A 23,358-nucleotide genomic window follows, 5' to 3' on the forward strand; every position below is an offset into this window, starting at 1 on the left:
ACGTGATCAAACAATAATGTCAATATCACCTAGTTATTGATAAAGGATTATTATACCAGTGTACGTGTCTCTAATAATCTTCGAGTTATTGTCCTTGTGTTGGCGTTTCATCCATTGAGCTCCGTTTGAAAGTCTATACATTCTATGTGACGCGATCAAAAAATAATGCCAAAGTCACCTAGTGATTGATTAAAAGATTGTTATACCAATGTTATAGGTCATTGAAAATATATGTGTATACGTTACACTGCTGTAAATGATTAGTTGTACTTTGGACACGCTTTGTGCTTCCAAATATGTGTTATTTGGCGAACTGTAGTTTCCATTCAATTACATTCGCGAAATATCAAATACAGCATTTGTTCTGAAGTAAACACACTACTAAATTAAACATTTTTTTACTATGAATTGTGCATGAAGTTTTCTTTCTGTAGAACAACGTCGTTGCAAGTATAGTATTTAAGGCAAATATGACGAAAGCACGCAATTTCTAGAAAGCATAGTTGAAGCCTTTATTGCAATCATCCGATATTCACAATCATGCCATTATATGTATTTCCGTTTCTTTCCGATGGATATGTTTAGATGAGTGGAATTAACTTGCAAATCAATTGAGTCTTGGACATTATTTTCATGTTTGCATGTGTCTTTTACGATATTAAATTTCTATATGCCAGATGTTTGACCAATATTTGTATTCGTCAACAAGCAACTCTTAGAAGAAATGCCTATTTCACTAATATCTCCACAGAACTGTCGGAACACTTTCATACTCTTATTCTGATGCGCTTAACTGTTGAATTCGTAAGCTCCAGCAATACTTTCCAGAACTAATACTTTATTCATTTCAAAAACAATGTTTGTAATGTCAACTTTTAAATGATAAAAAGGGTGCATCCTGTAATTAGAGTTGGAGCACTTTTAGTTTTGAAATATTTGGAATAAAAACCAATATGCCGATATATTACGCAAAGCGCACCGCCAGTTTAACACCGGGCGTGCCAAAACATGTTTAAAAGCGGTGAACAATGATACTGGTTCTTACTCTATTGATTCAGTGTTCTTTTTGAAGGCTTATCTTCTCTTAACACCTAAACATCATTTGGTTTAAACATGTTTTATTTCGTGGAAAGTTCAAAACCATTTTTCAGTACAAATATAAAAGCTTTTGATCGAAAACTTAGATTTAAAATATTTTATCATTGTTAAAGTAATCCATTATATTCCCACTTTGGGGTTACCGGTTATATCATTGTTAACAACCATATATTGCAAAAGACCGTGTTTATTTTCAGAACGTTTTTCATTTGCTTTTAAGGCAAGAAACAAGGGTTTATTTCAGTCGTTTTTTTAAATGTCAAAACATGCTTAGAATAGAGTTTTATAGCATGCCACTGTAAAACTTAAATTATTAACAAATTTACATGTTTCGGTCTCTGGTGTATGGTATAACCGTCATAACTATTATTGTGTGAAATCAATTTTGCGTGTAGGTATAAAATAGCGAAAATTATAAACCATACTATACATTTCTAAAATTATATAACAATCTTACAAATAACAACATTGAATTTAATACTTGAAATTACAGTTTCTATATAATCGGCGTAAAAGTATATCATTTATTCTGTGGGCTTTTCCCCTTAAATTGAAATTGATTCGTATTCGATGGTGATAGATATGTGTAACTAAACTATATACTTCCGTCGACTCCGTCGTGTTAACGTTAAATCAAAAAGTCAACACAGTCAGCAGCCCTGTGTTGAGGTAAGCTTACAGCTGCCTACACTAGATAAATGCAGACAAAACACAGATACTAAAATAAACAGTTTGCTAACGTGAGCGACTGTTAGCATTAGCTAAATACATGGCTGTCAGAACAAATTACAATTAAAAATAAAGCTAAAAGCTAAAATCCGACAATAACAGCCGTCTAAATATGCTCGATTATCAAAATTAGTAATTCGGATTAAGGTAAATTACATGGGTTTTAAGAGATGAATATTACCACATACAACCGTAGTGCCTAGACTGCCTCGAAAGTAAAATAATAATAAGTTTTACTTTGAGCCTGAAGGGTGTTAGGATGACGAAACATCTACATCAATTCTCCCACACATGATCTCCCTAACATACTCATGTAATGTTAAAGGTACGGAAGGGCGTGGGGTCAAGGCAGGTAAAGCCATTATTAAGTCAACGGCGCGCGCAGACTCAACTCGACTACTAGGCAAACGAACAAATAGATTCGAAAATTGCTTGTTCAGCTGAATAGCTAACTACAAGTTTAAACAAAAGGGTGGATAATTAGGGAAAAGAGCTGTTTGAAATTCTACAATATGAAATAGGCGTACTGCTGAATGTAAATAAAACTTAACTATGTTTTCATAAATTTATATGCTATAATATTCCTCTGCTTTATCATGTTTCATTCACCAGATCATTAAAAAAAATAACTTCCATGTCAAATCTTATCGAGATAAATTAAATCAAGCCAAAACTCATTTTATAGATTTTATACATAAAATTTCTAGACAAATGATAAATCATGTATTTATGCTGATTTCTACCACATTGGGTTTTCGGACTGATAAATGCAAACGTGCCTTGTAGAAATCCGACAAGGAAACAGTTATGTTGGTTCCTAAGTTGCGTTGTTTGCCTCGCCACCCAAAGACGGTACAAACTGAATGCGAAAAGTCACCAAATCGAGAAAGCAATTGCGACATATTTAAATTGCGTTGCCGGGGGAACATTTTGAAGTTTGATAGGCTGGTGAAATAACATATAAGAAACGCTTTTATTTTTCGATGCTTTGCGACGACGCGTTTTAAAGTAATTTCTTATATTTCGTTGGTAACACTCAACGCAATAAATATTATATCTTTGATATCGACAGCGACTTGCACATTATCTTAACACATTACCAGATTACGCTTATCAGAGCAAAACTTGTTAAGTATTTTTACAGGAGTTGAAGATAATAACCTAGGATCTTTTATTTCTATAACATCTTGCTAGTCAGATATAATACTCATCATTGGGTCATTACCGTTGGATATGCTCATCTGATTATGGTAACGGCCAGATTAATGTGAATTAACAAAAACACTTAATATAGCCAAAGATTGCTGTCAATCACAACGGCAAATTTTCAAATGAATCTTAAAAACAAATACCGGCGTGACGTCATTTGTTATATACTGCTTGTTCGTAAGCGATAGCAAGGTCCTCCTCAACAAACTCACAGTGGATGAAATTTGTTTTAAAGAATAATTTTATGACGTGTACAATGAATGAGCTTATGTACGTTTTCTTGATGGCAATTGTTTGTTACTCAATTTGATTTACCTTAGCAATAATTCATCAAGTTAGCCACAATCTGCACCAAGCATATTGTATACTGAAAGTTTTCGTACACTTATTTGACTAGAAATTATATTTAGTTTAGCGATATAACTTGTTTAAGCTTATTTACATAATAAATACTCTCTTATCATGGACATCGTCATAAAAAATGTTGTTGAAAAGTCACTTTACATTTTGATAGGAAAACAAAACACATAACACAAACTGTTTGTCCTTATAGTTATCTTGCAATAACGTACTTTTAATTGTTCTAGCCATTTCGGCCATGTGTTCGGCAGTTAGACTTATCGAGGTTCTCCGAGAAGATTCTGTTTAACATTTAAACATCTCTGATATTAATGATTTATCAAGAAAAGAAGAGTGTTACTAACTTAATGAGTGTTCTGTGTTATATTATAAATTAGTTTTCTTGGTTCAATATCTAACCGCTTGTACGGATATCATTTTAACAAGCATAAGCTTCTTGTGTGAGAAAGGTTTAGAGCTCTTTATTTGGAACAATATACGTTTTCTGATAAGGACTCTCTTAACGATTTGAAAGCGTGTTTGATTGAACATTGAATATAGCTAGGTCATCTGAAATTTGTGATTTCACCAATTCGTATCTAAATCAAATGTAATGAAAAAGGAAAAGGATACTTTGTTCAATACAACAAATGTTCATCTTGTACATTTTAAATAAGTAAACAAGAAGAATATGCCATATCCAGGTTTGATAAACAATGGAGTTTTAATAAAACCTATTGAACCTGGATGGTGTTATAAGCTAATGTTTAGAAAATCAGAAGCAGTAACATATAAAGAACTTAACATTCATATTGTGTGTAAAGGGATACTCATATTTCTAAGAATCCATAATTTCTTCATTACAAACATGACTTTATTTAATTGAAATGGTTAATTTTTGTTCTAATTAATCACGGCGTTTTGTCTGAAAAAGGAATGGTGTCAATTGGCAAACTATACTATGAAATTGATGCATTTTACCGTTATTTTCTATGATAAATATTACCATTACTTTCAATTGATACAGCGTAACATTTCTGTCAATTGCCAAATACACATGTTCTTTAATTGAAAAATACGGCCAGTTTTGTCAATTGACAAATATTGCCATTCCTGTCAATTGGCAAATGGTACCACTAAAGTCAACTGACAAATATAGAAACACGTTAAACGAGCAGTCTCTTAAGAAAAAAGACCGCCGTTTTATTACCTCGGACAATTAAGGATCTTTCATTATGAATATAAATAAGCTTCGCACGAAAATAATGTAATCTTAATTTGTATCTTAATGGCAATAAATCAATTTTATTTTATTTTCATGCTGTAGTTTGCATAGCCCACCATTACATATACTCGTTATCATATTCCAATATCGAGATAATGCAAGTTACAGTCGGCTTATATTAGGCGTGTTGGCACTACTTCTCAATTACAAAGTACTTTTCACCGACAGGAAGCTGCTGATTTGATATCATCCAGATCAGATAATATCATATTCAAGTCCTACATAACTGTCGTTTTGATTTAATTTAATTGTTTTCGTTTTCCTGTTTGCAATATTGACAATTTTAATTGCCACCACTAATCATCAATTATTATGCATCGCTTATTTCTTATAGAAAAGGTAGAACATAATACTAATGTCGAAGATAATTCATTATGTTGTGTTTTCCTTATGAATACCTCGAATGCTTAATGAATACATCGTGCAATTAGCGTTGGAGTATTCTTTGTTTATTAAACGCCAATATTGAAAACATTTTCTTAGAAATGGTTAATCAAACGTGCTTAGATATTGAAATGAAAATAAATTTTAGAGCATTATTTCCCCAGTAAGTCAAATACCTAGCTAAAAATCGTTAAGTATTTTTACCGGCGCTTCAGATTAAAGCCAGGAGTAGTTAAAATGAAGTATGGAATTAGCTGTTTTTAGATTTAACTACTAAACAAATGTTTTTCTTAAGTTTTTACTTATGTTGTATATTACTTATAACGTATCTTGATCATCAAAAACAAAAAGAAGAAAATTCATGAAAATTATCCTTAGCTTATGCATAATCATGATAATAACTAATGTCATTTTTATTGTTGTTTTTTTTACCGGGACTATGCTACTTTTAACATACTTTAATTATATATCTTACAGAGCTTTTATCCCTTCAAATATACCTCAATGTTAAATGTAATATATTGTCATGTTGAAGTAAATATGTGTGCGTCTGTTGTATTTCTTCATAATTGCAGCTTCAATGGAACGTATATTTTGTTTAAGTGATTTAAAAAAATAACGTTTGAGATCATATTCTATCCAAAAGAAGAGAGAAATGGTAAACATTTTAAAAGATTGGGCTTCATATTGTCTACTGATTTCTCTGATAACCAGTTAAAAGCCCATTATTATATTGTAAAATGGCCGTTTATTACTCGGAGTTTGTCGTTTGATCATAATTGCACTGGTATGAAGAAATACAGTATGTCTATGATCAAGTTGATTTTGATCATTAATATAATAATATGTTCCAGTTTATCATCCTTATTATTTAATTTAATAATATCCGATCAGTTTCTGTTCGATTTAACTAGCCAGCATCATGCACTTGAGTAATAATACAATCGTTAATATAGCGTCAACCGCATAATATGCTTTGCATAATTACTGTTTGAAATAACACTATTGATTATGATTTTGCATCATGCAAAGCAATTTGTGATATTATATTGAACAATTTAGAACTTTCAAACGCTTTGGAATGCCGTGAAATGAACAACACACTTACGATTAATGCATTTGGAAATAAATATACACTACTTGTTAAACAGTGTATAAATGAACAAGGGAATGCATGCGATGAGTATAACGATACAAAAATATGTAATTATTTTTCACTCATTGTTTGAGCACAATAATTATCCGACAGCTCCTATGCTAGGGGTCTTTCACAATTGTTTTACTTCATATACCACGCAATAGTAATGGGTTAGGCTGAAATAACGGCCGCCAATAATGTTTATTACATTGTCCATGCAAGGTTTAAGCAAGTCATAAAGAAATTGCTCAGAATATGTTTGTATCCGGTTATAATATATTTGATGGAATTGCACTACATTGATTTTCAAGTTTTCAACCATTTATTACATCTATGATAATATATTCATAACGTTGGTTCTGTACATGCATTGCAGTGGTGTTTAGAAGCAATCGTTATAATGCATGACATTGTAAAGAATAAAAAAATACAGCAAACACTTTGTAATTAGTTATATTAAGAGTTAGTAAAACAAAAAGAATCGTTAATTGCATTTCAAACTAATAGCTTATGAAGTGTTTTATGTAAGTTTAATGGATGGTAAAACTGATCGCATCTCCGTTTCTTGCATAAAACATGTAAACATGCCTGAGGCAAATACAGCACATGCGAAGCCATGAGTTAAAGCAAATATTAAAAAGGTTTTACATAAGATCAAAACAATATTATGATGGATAAAATAATAAATAATTAATAGTTTCTTCAGATGTTTGCAAAACAGCACAGACATCGTTTGAAACGCTAGTGAATGTGAATTGTCAATAATTGTTCTCGTATGTGGGTATATTTGATATATAAAGAGATGCCAATTTTCGTGTTTTGTTTAAAACTTACTTCCAGTCTAGCCAACTCAATTTAATACAATTTCTTTTTTCTTTATGATTAGTATGTCCTTACGTACGCGAAATTACTGATTATTATCTCACCTTTAGATCAATCTGATTTGTAGCAAGTTGTCCAAAATCGAAATTTATATTGTGCTTTTCCGCGTTATGAATACTTGAAACAAAACGCGTAACAAACTAAACTTTGAGCGATTTTCGAATGTTACAGCCACTCATCGTTAAAGGCTTTTTTCACTTAGAACCACTGGAATACATCTTATATTGAAGACATATGGGCAAAGCTTTTTGTGTTCACGAGATGAAATGTTGTGCGGTATTACACTTCAATAAACATTTCGTATATTTCGAAAATTAATTTTTAAATACATTTTATTGTTGTATTTAGTAAGAAAAATGCGCCATGTTGCATTATTGTATAACAACGTAACATCATATCGCAAATGACGTCTTTGATATTAGTTTAAATATCGGTGACTTTTAATTTGGACAACCGAACGGGCTAAAAACTGACAAAAGTAGACAAGTTTCGAATTATTTGTTCACTGTTTGAACTCTATAAATCACAAGAACACAAACATTAAAGAACCTTGTATAAAAGTGATGTTTTGTTTCATAATCCGCCTCTTTTTGGAAACATAATCAGTTTTTATTTACAGGCAAATGGCTTAGAACAGGGCATCATGTTTTTCTAAGCTTCAGACAGTTCTCGCTTAGTATAGGCTGATTTTTAAAATATATGTAAACTTGACAGTTGCTCAAATTTTAGTTTGTGTGTTTTGCCTATTTGAGGAGGCAACGCAATGAAATTAGATTACTTCTGTTTATGTTTCCTGTTGTTCCTTTGGAACCCTAACAATAATTTGTGTAATGTAACTAAGTTTACAACTTTAAAATATATGCTATGGTTTTCTTCATTGATTTCAAATTTAAACTTGATACATTCCTTCCGATAGATGTTCAATTTGTTTTCCTATTGATAAATGTTATGGCAAGTGTTGGGTGCCCACAATCCGGTCTATATCCCAAACGAGTAAGGTAAATAGAACCACAACTGTCCATTGACAAATTTTACCACTACCGTCCATTGGCAAATATTAACATGTCAAGTAACAAATATAACCACTACCGTCCATTGACATATATTAGCATTACCTTTTCCAAATTTTACAAGTACCGTCCATTGACAAATACAACACATACTTCCATGAACATTTATTACCATAATCGTCCATTGACAAATACAAACAACACCGTCCATTGACATAAATTAGCATTTAATACCGTCCTTTGCGAAATATTGCCATAACCGTCCATTGGCAAATACAGCCACTAATGTCCATTGAACAATATTACCATTACCGTTCAGATAATACCCCAAAATACCATTTACAAATATTACCATCACAGTACTGTCGATTGACAAATATAACCATTACTGATAACTGACTTATAATACCAATATTATCCATTGAAAACAAAATATTACAACTGTCCATTGACAAATATTACCACTACTCTCCACTGACTAGTATAACTATTGCCATTCATTGACATATAATTGCATAACTATCCATTTGCAAATATAATCCTTACTATCATTGGGCAGCTATTAAATGACTTTCGAATGAGAGTCTCAAAGAGAAAAACGACTGCCGTTAACCTTTGATGTATGTTTAGCATCCAACGTTCTCTACAGTGCATATAAATAGGTTACGCATGACAATATCTCACATTTTATTTGTATCTCATAGGCAGTCAATTAGTATGATTGTATCATAGTGTTTTCGTGTTGTAATTTTTCACACCATATTTCCATATCATTTCCGCTCATGCCCTGTTGTAAAACCATGTTCTCGTTATCGCATTTGCTAGGCGTGTTGATCATAGTATTTCCGTTAGCCTGGTTAAGTTTTGCTCCATTTAACATTTATGTTTGATTCGAAATACATGAATGTGGTCACGCTGCAATAGATTATTTTTTTTATTTCCCTAGTCTACGGCATACAACCGTTCCGATCTAGTATGAGGTTTCAGAGACCACGTGGATGTAAAGAAATGTTTCTCCGATTATCGAATACTATGCTGATACTGTTATAAAAATGTAGATATTACATGGGATGCTTGTAATTTTATTTGTTTTGTTGTAGATTTCTTATCAATCTAATTTATATCAATTAAGTTTCTTGGGTGGTATTTTCAATTATGTAATCTTTCTTAACATATGCACTTGCTATCGAATAGGCATCGAAATATGGTTTAACATTAAAGACAATAAAATTCGCTAAAGAAGCAGAACATATTTTCTCTCATTATATGCTTTTCGCAATTTGGGTTATGCAATTCAATGTAAAGTGGATAAAACAACTATAAAATAATATTGAACTACTGGTAAGAATAAATAGCTAAATCTGGTCTGTTTCATGACATGACGTTAAAGGGCAGTAACTTAGGGACGAAACACAGAATGCAACACCTCCCCGATGAAACATAAAAGTCAAGGCTTTTAATAAGATTTGAGGATTATTTCCCAATGCAAAACAATACTTATGAAATGGTCTTCGCTAACACCTAAACAAGGTATACGCAATATACCAATTAGGCAATAGTGGTACAGAATAGTTCATGAATCATTTTAATCGGAACATAGCAGCACATATTCTTTTATTGACTTAAGCATAAGCTCATCGTCACATTACACAAATACAAAATACACAGACGCAGTCAAAATACATTCATACTTAAATAATAATGTGGTTTTATATACTTTTTGTAGAAATTACCAAATTAACTTTCAACATGCTCAATAATGTGAAGCTAGATAATATGAAATAAAATTGAATTGTTGATGATTTCGTTTTGTACCTTAAAACTTATGGAAATATCAATAACTTATCAGGTTTAAATCGTATTGCATTTAGCCAAATAACTTGCTTATGTTTTTTCACATAATAAATAATTGCTTATCATTTATATCGTCATAAAAATGTCGTTGAAAAGTCTTTACCCTTTGATCGGAAAACAAAGCACATAACAAAAATTGTGTGTGCTTATATTTATCTTGTAATAACGTACTTTAGATTATTTTAGCCATTGGGGCCATGTATTTTTTTTCCTGGGCATTCCGAGGTTCTCGGAGCATATACTTTTTAACATTAAAACATCTCGTCTATCAACGCTAATCAAGGAAATGAGGGTGTAGAAAACTTAATGAGTGATTTAAAGGGACTGTGTCACAGATTGGTACCAAAAAAAGTTTTTTCTGTAACGAATCTCAGGACAATTATTTAATAGAATTTGTTAAGCTTAGATATCATAATTGGAAAAAAGGACAAAAATGTAAAAAATAAATTGTGTCGGAGACCGGGTTCGAACCCGCTTCGTCAAAATTGAAGTTCAGCGTCTTACTCACCGAGCTACAAAGCCTTACACTAATCGAGTGACATAATTAAGCTAAACACCTACCTTGGTAATATCACGTGATAACACCGACTAGCCAATCATGCATAAGGAATGAATTATACCTGGTAGACATACCCAGTAATCTTTTTTAATTGAATAATACGAAATAACTGCTAAAGTTAAATACATTGTAAACTATGTGGTTCTTCAGTTAGTAAGTTTCAATGCATTGTACAAATCGATATCAAGCTTATGTCAGTTTTCGACCAATTTTCTTTCGCTTTTTTTATCATACGTGAGACAGCCCCTTTAAGTTATAGTATCAATTAGTTGCAATTATTCAATATCGACCCGATTGTCGGGGTATCAGTGATACAAGCATTAGCTTCTAGGCTGAGAAGAGTTCAGAGCACTTAGTGATCTGTTCAATGGCTGTACTTAATAGAAAATCGTGAATTTTGACAGTGATGTGTTTATAAATTTAACAATGTAAATGATAAGAGATTGTAGGATCATTTTGCATTTATTTCAGTATGTCATCTTTAAACACGTTTTGTTATTAAAGGTGGTAATATAAACTGCTTGTAAACAGCAAAGCAAATATTGCTAAAATGCATTGCATGTTTTGAGTTCTTTGTAAATAACGAAATGGAAGCAATAAACATAAACACAAAGCGACAAATTATGCTGCTTAAACTGCACCTTTAAAAAGAAATATTTAAGAAATTCGAGTCACGTAGACGGTATGAAAAAAGTTGTACCGAAACTATGAATTGACTTCATTTTAAAGGTAAAATTAAAAAAAAATGATAAATGAGGGATTTCATTATAGATAAGCTGCATGACAATAAGATATTAACCGGAATGAAAGGCGAGACAAACATTTTCGTTTCTAAACATTCTTATAAAGGTCTTCTTCGTTTACAAATAGCAAACGAGAATGTCAACGAATAATTCTGATACCTTCCAAAATATTGGTTTTGATATTCAAGCACATCTAGTGATAATTTGCACAGCTGCCATACTCATGTTACCTAAAGCAATTAATATGTGTTTGTTCTTCAGAAATAACTTTCATACTACACTTTTAATTACACTGTTAATTACCGATTCATAGAACGTAAAATGTAAAAATAACTATATATGACAACTCTTGAAATATATGATACAAAACGTACATAATTTGAATTTTTAACTATCACACATATCTTCTAAGTTTCAGACAAAAACATATTTTGATTATCTCCGTACACTTTTTCTTTTGTTATATAAAACAAGCGGAAGGATGGTCCATCGCAGCGTTTGTTTGCATAAACCATCAATCTATATGTATTAGTGTGTGTGTAAGGCCTTTTCAGAAACATGTTTTCTGATTAAAAAACTAAGATTGATACACAAAGTTTGGAGATTCCGCTTACACAATCAGATATCATGTCAAACTGCAGTTAATCAAAAACGACAGGTGAATAGCATAATATGAATTGTGTATACTGCTGATGTTTTGCGTATGTGGGCTTACCTTTGATAATAATCCTTCATGTTGTGAATGTATATTGACGAATATTTTCCTAATGGTGTTACATATGGCTGCTCTAGGCCAAATCGAAAAAGTGAGAGGAACTTTACTTGAAAGTTCAAAGCTGGTTAACTTATCCTTGAAAACCCATTGGTGAAACCACAATATTTTATCTATTATATATTTATTATAATCGAATATAAGACGCGGTAAAATTAAGGATGTTTATTTTTTAATGACAAAATCCTCAAAGCCAAATAATCCAAAATTTGTTATTTATAATGCAACTTTTTTTTGTACAAAACACAAAACAACACTGTAACGCTTTTGTAATAAATACATTTAGACAGAATTATACGTGACCAAAGGGACTTTTTCTTTTGCAGTTTTTTTTTCTTTCATATTGTGTACATTTACATGTCTAACATGTCTATTATAATATATGAATGCTATATACGTAAGTATTATTGTATTACTGTCTTGTTTAAGTTAAACCAATATACATACATATTTTAAAAGCCATACATAAAAAGTAAATTTTCAACATAACAGCCGGTAAGAAAGGTATTATCCAATAGACCATTTCAGCCTTGCTGCAAATGAAAAAGTACGTCGTAACAGCTCGGAGTTTATAAGACGATGATTGTTTTCTAATCACGTCTGTTTCTCATTACAGGTAGAGTTTCCATTAGAGGGTAATCGTTTGGACTAATTAGACTGCTATCTTTATTGGAATACAAAGATGTGACACATGACTGTAAGCAAATATTATATATTTATTATATATCGTTAGAATGGTAATATGACAGTACATATAAACGAAAAAAAGACATTGAACATGTCTTAATATATGTATCGTTTGTAATAACATTAGTTCGGCCGGGATATATAAAAAGCATGTTTCATTCAAAATAAATATAAGCTTCCCTATAGTACCTAAGCTATATTTCTTTAAAAGAACTGCACATACTGTTCATAAAATGTAGCTAATTAGTATATTGACTGTCAGCTCTAAACATTTGTAACGCATCTGCTACATAACTTTTAATAAATAAATTTAATAACATTAATATCAAAACATAACATTTTATTTTAAATTATTATTGTAATTTAAGTTATGGCATATGAGTTATACTGTTGGTTATATATTACACACAAGAGCGTGAAACCGACTTAGATATAATCTTTACTTGCGCTTTGACCTAATTAGCCTTTATTTTCTTTGGCGTATATAGCATTGTTTCAAAGATAGGTCTGATCAATTTCTAGAATTAATCATCATCCTATGCACAGATTAGTTTCAAAACGAGTGTAGGTAATGCAATATTTGAACTTATATCCGTTGTATATATTTTGATCAGTCATTTGATTATTAAATGGTATATTCAGTTCAAACACTTGCTTTGGATTTTATTTAACCTTTTAAAAGTAATGAACTTCAAAACTACGAAAGAGGAGATATGCATACATAATCTTAATTAAGTAGATATAATGTTTGTTAAGGTTTAAGATATACAATAAATATATAAAAGTATATTAGAGCAAAAATATTAGCTGACAGCAATTTATCGCTTTAGTTCACTTATATATGATATGCCCTCAAAGAAAAATCTCATTTATTCTCAAATAGATGTTTAAAATAATCGCATGTTTTGCTAATGGCAATGCTTAATGACATTTCCATTTCATTATGAACTTTCATAAAACTTTCTGAATGTTTACCAAGCCGAACAATTTGAGCTTTTATTAATACCCCACTGAGCGAAACCATGGGAGAGTGGATTACATGCGAAGCGAATGTGCACAGATGAAAAAAGACTTAGTATGATTTAAGTATGTCGTTAAGCGGACTGCGGGATACTCAGCCAACATACAATACAACTGACCGTACCGAGATTTTCAAATTATATAACTTTCATTTTTTCGTATATTTTGAATGTTATAAGGCCATCCTGGATGTGCTACTTTACGGACATAAACAAATAGTGTATGACAAGAGAAAAGTTCAAATCATTCAGAATCTTTTACTACTTCATTAACAAATCGTGGGTTTATATATAACAACTTACGAAGTGTGGCTTCACCGGAACGATTACACAGAGATGTCTATTAGGATTGAAATGATAATTCACCATATGCCATACGTTTATCGTTATTATAACTATTTAGTAACTTAAACTTTCTAGAATACATTCAAATCATATTCCTTCAATTGTCCTTTTATGTTTTAATTTCCTGCAAATTTATAGCAATATAGTTATCATTTGAATATAATTGAAAACATACATAATGTTATATGTTTGATTAATTTATCCGGGTTGGCCTGGCATACATACAGTCCAAAGACCATAAGGTGCATTTTCCAAAAAAAATACTTTTATTGACATATAACCAAGTTCCGTTCAAATTCAAAAAAAGATTTAATTATCCGTAAAGAAATCTGATTTTGAATGTGAAAATCGCACTTGTTAATTTTATATTTTTGGATGGGCATGTGGTGAAAGTAGCATAAAATAGCCATGAAAATGCCAGTGTATGTTTATGCATCTCTATTTAACTAAAATAAATAATCGTTTAACAGGTATGGTGAATATCTCTGAGTCAGAATAAGATAATCGAATTGTATCATGGTTAGATTAAATTGAGGTTTTTTGCCTTCTATTATAAACAACCATCAAACATGAATTGAACATAATTTAGTAAACTAAGTCAAAAGTTGCTGATAATAAGAAAATATTTCCATTTGTAAATGCTTTATTTTCAATGTGACCTATGCAAAACGTATATTTAAACAGCCATGACAATAAGGAGCATCTGTTTAATATAGAACTATATGTTAAGAATCGTGTCAGTAAACATCTTATAGTTAAAACCGCGTGAATGTTTTTTTTTTAAATTTCGAGATCTAGAGTTGTTAAGTGAATTGTATGGAAACTTTATTCAGATATAACAGAGAAACACACGAGTGAGCCTACGACTATACTACGAAAAAGTACGATATTAGAATATATTCAAAGATCCAATGTCAGCTTAAATAAACTACAAAAACGATAGAAGCCCCTTCTTGTGTTGGTTGGAGTCAACTAATGACAACACATTGTTTTGCCATACTTAAACAAATGTAACTATAGGTTCAAGTCTTATACATTACAATGTAAGCATTTTGTCGATTTGCAATACAAATATGCTAAGAGTTGATAATCAAAGACTGTTAACATGATGAAACGTCAGGCCAACATGCAATTGTGATACAATTTATCTTCTTAAAGAACGTTCCTGTAGTGTTTTTTTTCTGAAAATGATTTGTTTATCTTTTAAAAAACTATTTTAGAATGATAAATGTCAAAATGATCAAGTGTTAATTAACATTAAATACCGGTTGTAGAGGCCGATGATACCGATTCGTTCAACATGATGTGCTAATATATTTTATTGCTGGCATTTTATACGTATATCAGCTGAAAATGTTCCGTCTGAAGTCTGCACTCCTTTTATTACACATATACTGCATTTTTAATGATGCTTACAATCGTGCTAAATTGACCATTAACTGACCTTAAATTAACCATGATCATATTTTTTCTGTAGAATGGTGATATTTAAAAGCTGTTTAAAATTAATGATTTTTTGCATATTATGATAATATAAAGCAAAGTATAACGCGTAAATAAAACAGACTTGTACTTCACAATCATAGTAACAAATGCTTGTGGGATTTATGTCTTCGTGTAAAATTGAATACAAATAGCCTAGGGGATGCTGTTCATCACTTGTTTGCGAATGGCTTACTACACATTATTATTGTCGAAATTTTAAATCAGGATTTCACTATTATTGGCAATATTCTGTTTATTTTCAACTTGCAACTCGAAGAAGTACTACAATCAGCGTAATGAACCCGTAATGAACTATCAAATACAGCATTTGCTCTGAAGTTAACACAATACTAAATTAAACATTATTTGAGCATGAACTTTGCATGCAATTTTGTTTCTGTTAAAAAAAACGTCGTTGGATTAAAGTATGCAGTTATTGGTCATACTAAAACATAGTTTAAGCCTTTATTGCAAACATCTGAAATTCACAATTATGCTATTATACGCATGTCCGTTTGTTTCTGATGGATAAGTTTCAACGTGTAGAATTAATTTGGAATTAAGCCTTTGACACTATTGCCATACGATGTTTTCATGCGTTGTTTACGATATTACAATTGAAATTCTAATATATGTTTTGCTAAATGTGTGTATTTGTATGAAAACATTATATCTAGCGTCAGCAAAAATCCATTCATGTTTCTGTTTTTTTTTCAATTTTAAAGTTAGTAAAGCATAGAAATAAGAATAACTGTGGATATTATAGTATAAGTATCTGTTAATGGCTTTATTTTTACTCCCCCCCCCCCTCTCTCTCTCTCTCTCTCTCTCTCTCTCTCTCTCTCTCTCTCTCTCTCAAAAGAAACATAATTACTTCCCAATTGATGGATTACGTCTACTTACTTCTGAAAAGAAACAACTGTAAATCAGAAGATTAAATATATAAATAATTGGCGTTTGTTTTTAAAATGCACGAGTGGAGCGATTTCGCTAAATTTACTTTCCTAATGTACTGGGCTTCACATTGTCTACCTGTTTATCTGTTTTCCAGTAAATAACCCATAATTGGATTCTAACATGGCCAAATTACTACTCTGTCTTTGGCGTTTGATGGGAATTGCTCTATTGGGAAATTATACAATATGCTTAGAATCCAATGAAATTGATAATTCGGATAAAATTTAGCAACGGGCGTGCCAAAACATGTTTAAAAGCGGTGAACAATGATAATGGTTTTTACTCTATTGATTCAGTGTCCGTTATGAAGGCTTATCTGCTCTTAAAACTTAAACATCATTTGGTTTAAACATGTTTTATTTCATGAAAAGTTCAAAACCATATTTCAGTACAAATATAAAAGCTTTTGATCGAAAGCTTAGATTTAAATGATTTTATCATGGTTAAAGCAATCCATTGTATTCCCACTTTGTTCTATTAAATAGCTCATGTCAATTAACACTTAGAATTGAATGACCTTTCAATCAAAATGGTTTGAGTTATTTAATTTATTACTGTTGGTTTATAACCCCGACGGAAATACGTTTTTTTTTGTTGGTAGATATTTATCAGATGCTAAACATAAAACGTTCAAGGTGTGATAAGGTCATGTACACTTTATACGCCAGACAATATAACAATATCCGACAAGAAAATAAAACAGTGCACTCGCCGTTACCATTTACATTTAGTTATATAAGATTTCTATGTCTGCTTGGAGAATGCTTATCCACTCTAAACTCTAAACGATGTCATGATACAGACCTAAAAGAAACAATCATGTTTTACACAAACATGCTTAGTTTGAGATGTACAAAAGTTATGAGGGTATAGCTATAGGGTCACATGTCATACCACTGTAACACACCCAGATATTGCAAAACGCCGTAAATATATTATTCTCAGTACTTGTTACATTTGCTTTTGTAGCAATTAACAACGCCTTTTTTTAAACCACAAAAAAGTTTAAAATACAGTTTTGTAGCGTAAAGTTCAGTTTTGTAGCGTGTCAATGTAAAATTTATGTCATTCACATTTTAAAAATTTACGCTCTCTGCTGTATAGTATGATCGTCATTATTATAGATGTGTACGATCATTACTTCTTTTTAGGACAAAACAGCAAAAATTTTAAACGTTACTAAACTGTGAATTTCCAAACGCTATAACAATCAGAATACTTTAAAATAATTAAATACTTGAAATTAAGGTAAAGCTTACAGCTGCTCACCTAAGATTAAACGTAGATAAAACACGGATACAGGTCAAAATAGTTGGATAAGGTGAACGATTGTTATCGTTAGCTGTATACAGGACTTCAGAACTATTCACAATTTCAAGAATAGCTAGAATCCCAAAATAACAGCCATTTTAATCAGCTGGATTATTAAATTTAGTAATTCGGATTAAGATTAATTGAATTGGTTCAAAGGGATGCATAGTATTGACTACAACATTTTAGAAATTAATTTCCATTTCAAATCTCATAGTGATCATTTGAATAACCCATCATGCTAAAACTCATTTTATAGATTACATCAAATAAATGTCTAGAAAAAGGATATGCAATCAAATTCTAGGATCTTTACTGAGGTCTTCAAGAATAAGGAAATATTTTAAAGAAAAAGCTAAAATAATATATTGAATGTTAAATAATTCACTCATTAATCAAAATGTCATGATTCCTTCAGTCTGGTGAAATCACATATGATAAACGCTTAAATGCTTTGCGACTGCACGTTTTAAAGTAATTTGTTATCTTTCCATGATAACACTCAATGAGGTTGATAAGATATCTTTGACATCATCTTAACACATTACCATATTACGTTTATCAGAGCAAGGCTTGTAAATAACGTTTACAGGCGATGAAGATAATAACCTAGGATCTCTTATTTCTATAACATCTTGCTTGTCAGATATAATACTCATTGGGCCATTGCCTTTGGATATGCTCATCTGATGATGGTAACGGCCAGATTAATGTGAAGATTGTACGTTAAACAAAAACACTTAATATAGCCAAAGATTGTTGTCAATCTCTATGGTAAATTTTTGAATGAATAAAAAACAACAACAAATACCTGCTTGACGTCAATGTGTTTAAAGTACAATTTTGTGACGTGTACAATGAAAGAGCTTAAGTACGTTTTTTTGATTGCAATTGTTGGTCATTTAATTCATTTTATCTTTGCCTTAATTCATCAATTAAGCCACAATCGGCACCAAGCATATTTTATACGGAATGTTTTCATAGGCGGATTGCACTAGACTCTTCCATAGTTATCCGAACTTTGCTCTAATTTAACTTGGACCAATGAGAATTAATCAGCAATTAAGAACGGTCTCTGTCTCGTGTGCTTAATAGTCGACTTCAGTTTGCATTTTGCCAAAAGTTGTAATAGCAGTTGGCCTGTAGTTTGCATTTTATAATAAACAAAACACGCGATGTTATGTACACTTGAGAATATTAAAACGCCAACTTCAAGTGGTGAAAAACACATCAGAAGTAAAGCTTCCTTGGGAGAAATTACTACATATTAATCTGTTTCAACGATAGAGTGTGTTTATTAAAAGAAGGTAACATCTATGCCACTGAAATTCTTTACCGTTCATTTCGAACATATGCAAATAGCATGCTCTTAACATTCCAGGCGTCAGCGTTAATTTATCAATGAAATGTATTTTATTTCCATTGTGGTATTTTAATGTTTTTACTTTTAACCTTTTATCTGTCGGATATTCAGACTAACAGCCCGCACCTTTTTAATCTGATATTAGATAAAAAAAAACGTTTTGACCTTTTAGAAAACATTTTTTCAGAAATAACTGTATTGTCTCACTGCCTAATTCTGACATGTTTCCTATGAAGTAAACTTTAAGACAAATCCATTTATTTGATAAACTTATAGTTGTATTATGGCTTTTAGTATCTACCGAAAAAATATAAATGTTTTAACAATGAAATTGTTCTGTTTAATATATCATTGAGATTAAGCGTTTGGGCTGCACTTTTGAAAACAAAACGTGTTGTTTATTATATAAATATAATAAAACACTACCTTAAAAAAAATCTCATTAATATATATAGCAAATCACGGGAAATTGTACTTCAAGTAAAGCTTTTAATACTGAACCCAGTAAACTTCCGAGTGCAAATAGCATTGAGAATAAAACTCGCTTGATCAGTAAAAAACCTTACTGGTATCTTCAGTTTTGTTTTGGATTCTGATATAAGAGATTAGAAATCGAAAGCAGGAAATTTAAGTGATGAATAATCGCATTTCCCCACCGACAAATGTCTTCTAAAAGAAAAAAAAACATCATAACATATTTTCGCATATAGCCCAAAATCTAATTTACTTTAGAGGGTTATCCTCAGTTATAACTTAACGCACACAATAAGAAGGATTAAGAAGAAGAAGATAAAAAAGAAGAAGAAGAGGAAGAAAAATTAAGAATGGCAATTCTAGGTTATTTGATCTTTTTAATGTTAGCCTTATAATTGCTAATTTAGTCACAATCGGCAGTAAGCATATGTTATACGGTACCTTTCGTCTACATATTAAACTCTATACCAATTTTCATTTTACTTGGAACAATACAAATTATTCACTAATTTGGAATGCTTGCTGTATGCTTAATAGTATACATTTTGCATTTTGCCTAAACTATAATGTCAGTGTGCCTGTAGTTATCATTTTATAATAAACACAATAAGCATTGTTATATTATGTGAGGAATAACACTTCAGAAGTAAATCTTCCTTCCGAAAAATTACTTCAAATTAATCTGTTTCATCGATATAGTGTGTTTATTTAAGGAATGTAACATCTATGACATTGCAATTCTTTATCGAACATATGCCAATAACAGGCAATTAAAATTCAATACATCAACGAAAAATGAGAATGCAAAATAAAACAAAAATCAATAATTTGATTAGTAGCAAACGGGAAAATTTATTACAAGCAAGTATGTCCAATCTAAACAGAAAGTTGTTTTATTATTTTTGTATCTAGCGCACAAGTATAAATTGGTACACAACGAAACTTGTTCTATTTAATAAATCATTTTGATAAGCATTTGGGTTGCACTTAATATGATATGTTGATAAGTATATCAATATAATGAAGCACTTTTTCGATAATTTATCGGACTCATATGTTTATGCAATCCACGGGATATCATATATAAAGTAGTGTACTTATTATTCAGTCCTGTAAACTTCGAATGCAAATAGGACTTAGAATATAACTCCTTATTTGTTTTCTTGATAAGGAGGAAACTAATTGTATTATTCCGTTATGTACGGAAGCATTTACATATCCTGATAATCAATACATATTATATCAACATTACTCACTTTCAAGTAAATACCAGGTACGGAATAATGTTTGAAAGGTATGACTTCATTGAAATATACCAATGCAGATAATCCTCCGTTTAAATTCTAACGAGTGTTAATTATCCGTAAAGAAATCTGATTTTAAATGTGAAAATAATTGCATTTGTTAATTCTTTGATTTATTTTTTTTTTTAAATGAGCATGTGGTTAAGCTTGAATTATAAACAACTATGAAAATGCCGGTGTCTGTTAATGCATTTTTAAATTACTTAATCGAAAATCATGTGCCTTCAACGGCAAAACGATCCCTGTTTCAACGTATCAAATTGTGTGCAATGGTATTGTTTCGAGACATGAAAAATTACAACATTATAATGAACCTTGCGCTTATAAATTATCGTTTTATTGGGACACGTTGTGGAAATATTATTAAACAACCATAAAACTGCCGGAGTGTCTGTACAGAAAGTACATTGAATTCTTTTTTCTTTTTCTAGCAGACAACACTTTTTGTCCCCTGAAATAGACCTAACAAGAGGTTATACTATCCGATTATAATACATTATTCTGACCATACTGATCTGCTGACTATACATGCTATAAACTACATGAATACATCCATCCTTAATGCACAAGATACGAAAAGAAACGGAAGGAATGTATAAACAATTGAGTTAAATCATAAACCGTTCACGAACGCAATCAATCACATATCGGGGGATAATGCATGTATATATCACAATGACGGGTAGTGATACTGGGTTGAATAAATATATAGCATGCGTTTATCTAGTTTATTTTCAAATATATATTACATTGTCCAGAGTACATTGAAATGGCATTGTCTAGACGAGTACGATCAAATGAAATATTTTATTTTTCAATATACCTGGAAATGTCTACTCCAATATTTACTAATTTTATCATTTTATTGAACGCACAATAGGTCTTAACAGGTGTTTGCTTAATATTTGTCTACCGGTCATGTATCTGTAGTTTTCATTATACTATTAACACAAACGAGTTAAGTAATGTAAACATTAGAATTAACAAACAAAACTTGAAGTGAGACACAGCATATAATTAGAGCATCTTTGCGAGAACGTTTCACAATAGACGGTGTTTATTTTAAGAAGGTAACATCTTAGGCCTTGTAATTCTCGGGCAATTTCAGAGACTCTCAAAACTACAAGTTTGCATATATTTTATATAACACCAATACTGTATTTTTTTAGTATTGACAATAAAAGAAAATACGAACTCGCTTCTGTTCAAACCATTTCTAGCGCTCAACTTCACGATACCCAACATTTGTAATGTTCTTAGATCATGTAGACACAAATTTAAATCACAAACAATAACACAACAGCAACAGCAACAAATGACTGAACAACAAATCCGACGTTTTTATTATCTCTAGAATTCGTGTTCTAAACAACACTCAGATGGTTTGGTCGTAATTCAATCATGTTTATTTGAGGTATTACTTACTTACCATATAGAATTTTGGAACTTTGCACATTCACAGAGTTAGTTTATTTTATGTTTTTGAAGAGCTCAAATAATTATGTCAAAATTATGTCAAATACATTCGTTTTTCTCTAACCGGTTAAACATAGAAATTAATTAACATATAAGTTTACTGACTTTGTTTAAAAACTGCTTATTAATACTAAGATGCAAATTTAAAGGCTTACCATTTAAATGATGATCACCAATCAGAAAAATGCATAAGAATCAATAATATCAGCTTCGTACTAATAGCTGTATTAATGGGTTTTAGTATTTGGCTTACCAGGCTTATTTGCTCGACAACGAAATGTGTTCTGTTTAACGTATCATTATGAGAAGACATTAATGCTACACTTAAAAAATATTGTTTAATATATCAATATTATTAGTGAATTTTCTTAAAAAGCTATATCTTACTCATGTATTTTTTCCAGAGGAAATCATAAAAAGTAAGGCATTTGTAATTAAGCCCTGTTATTTCCGAATTCAATTATGACATATGGTATAATGTGTGAACAATAATCCTCATTTGCACGATCTTGATCAGACCTCATTGCATACATATATAGTTGATATGTGAGTATTTGTTTTATAAAAGGAATCATTGATATAAGATACGTTATGTTTATTATATAATATTTAAAAAGAATTTGGGCTCCGCTTATACAAGTTATTTTTCTTTATCAATATAATTAATCACTATATCGAAACTATGTTCAACTCATATAGTTATGCTAAGCGACGGAAATCATATCTCAAGTGGACCATTTATTATAAAGCCCTGTAAACCTCGAGAGCTAATATGATTTAGAACAAATTTTACATTCTATTAATTTCTCTTTATCAGGAAAACAAAAGTCTTCAGCTGTCTACTAAATTCTGAGATAAGAGATTAATGCAATCCTTATGTGACCTCGTGTTAAGACGTTTCCGTAGACATCGATGGTCCACTTTCAAACTAACTA

At 30.9% G+C, this 23,358-nt stretch overlaps 1 long non-coding RNA gene across 2 annotated transcripts in view; it reads left to right on the forward strand.

Annotated features, from left to right (window-relative positions):
• Positions 1 to 23,358, forward strand: part of LOC128203758 (uncharacterized) — a 340,403-nt gene that overhangs the window by 111,645 nt on the left and 205,400 nt on the right. For both annotated transcript variants that reach the window (XR_008256036.1, XR_008256037.1), the window contains exon 3: positions 12,619 to 12,699. This is a non-coding gene — a long non-coding RNA (uncharacterized LOC128203758). The remainder of the gene's footprint in view (positions 1 to 12,618; positions 12,700 to 23,358) is intronic.

Source organism: Mya arenaria, chromosome 9 (assembly GCF_026914265.1).
Source record: "Mya arenaria isolate MELC-2E11 chromosome 9, ASM2691426v1".
NCBI lineage: Eukaryota > Metazoa > Mollusca > Bivalvia > Myida > Myidae > Mya > Mya arenaria.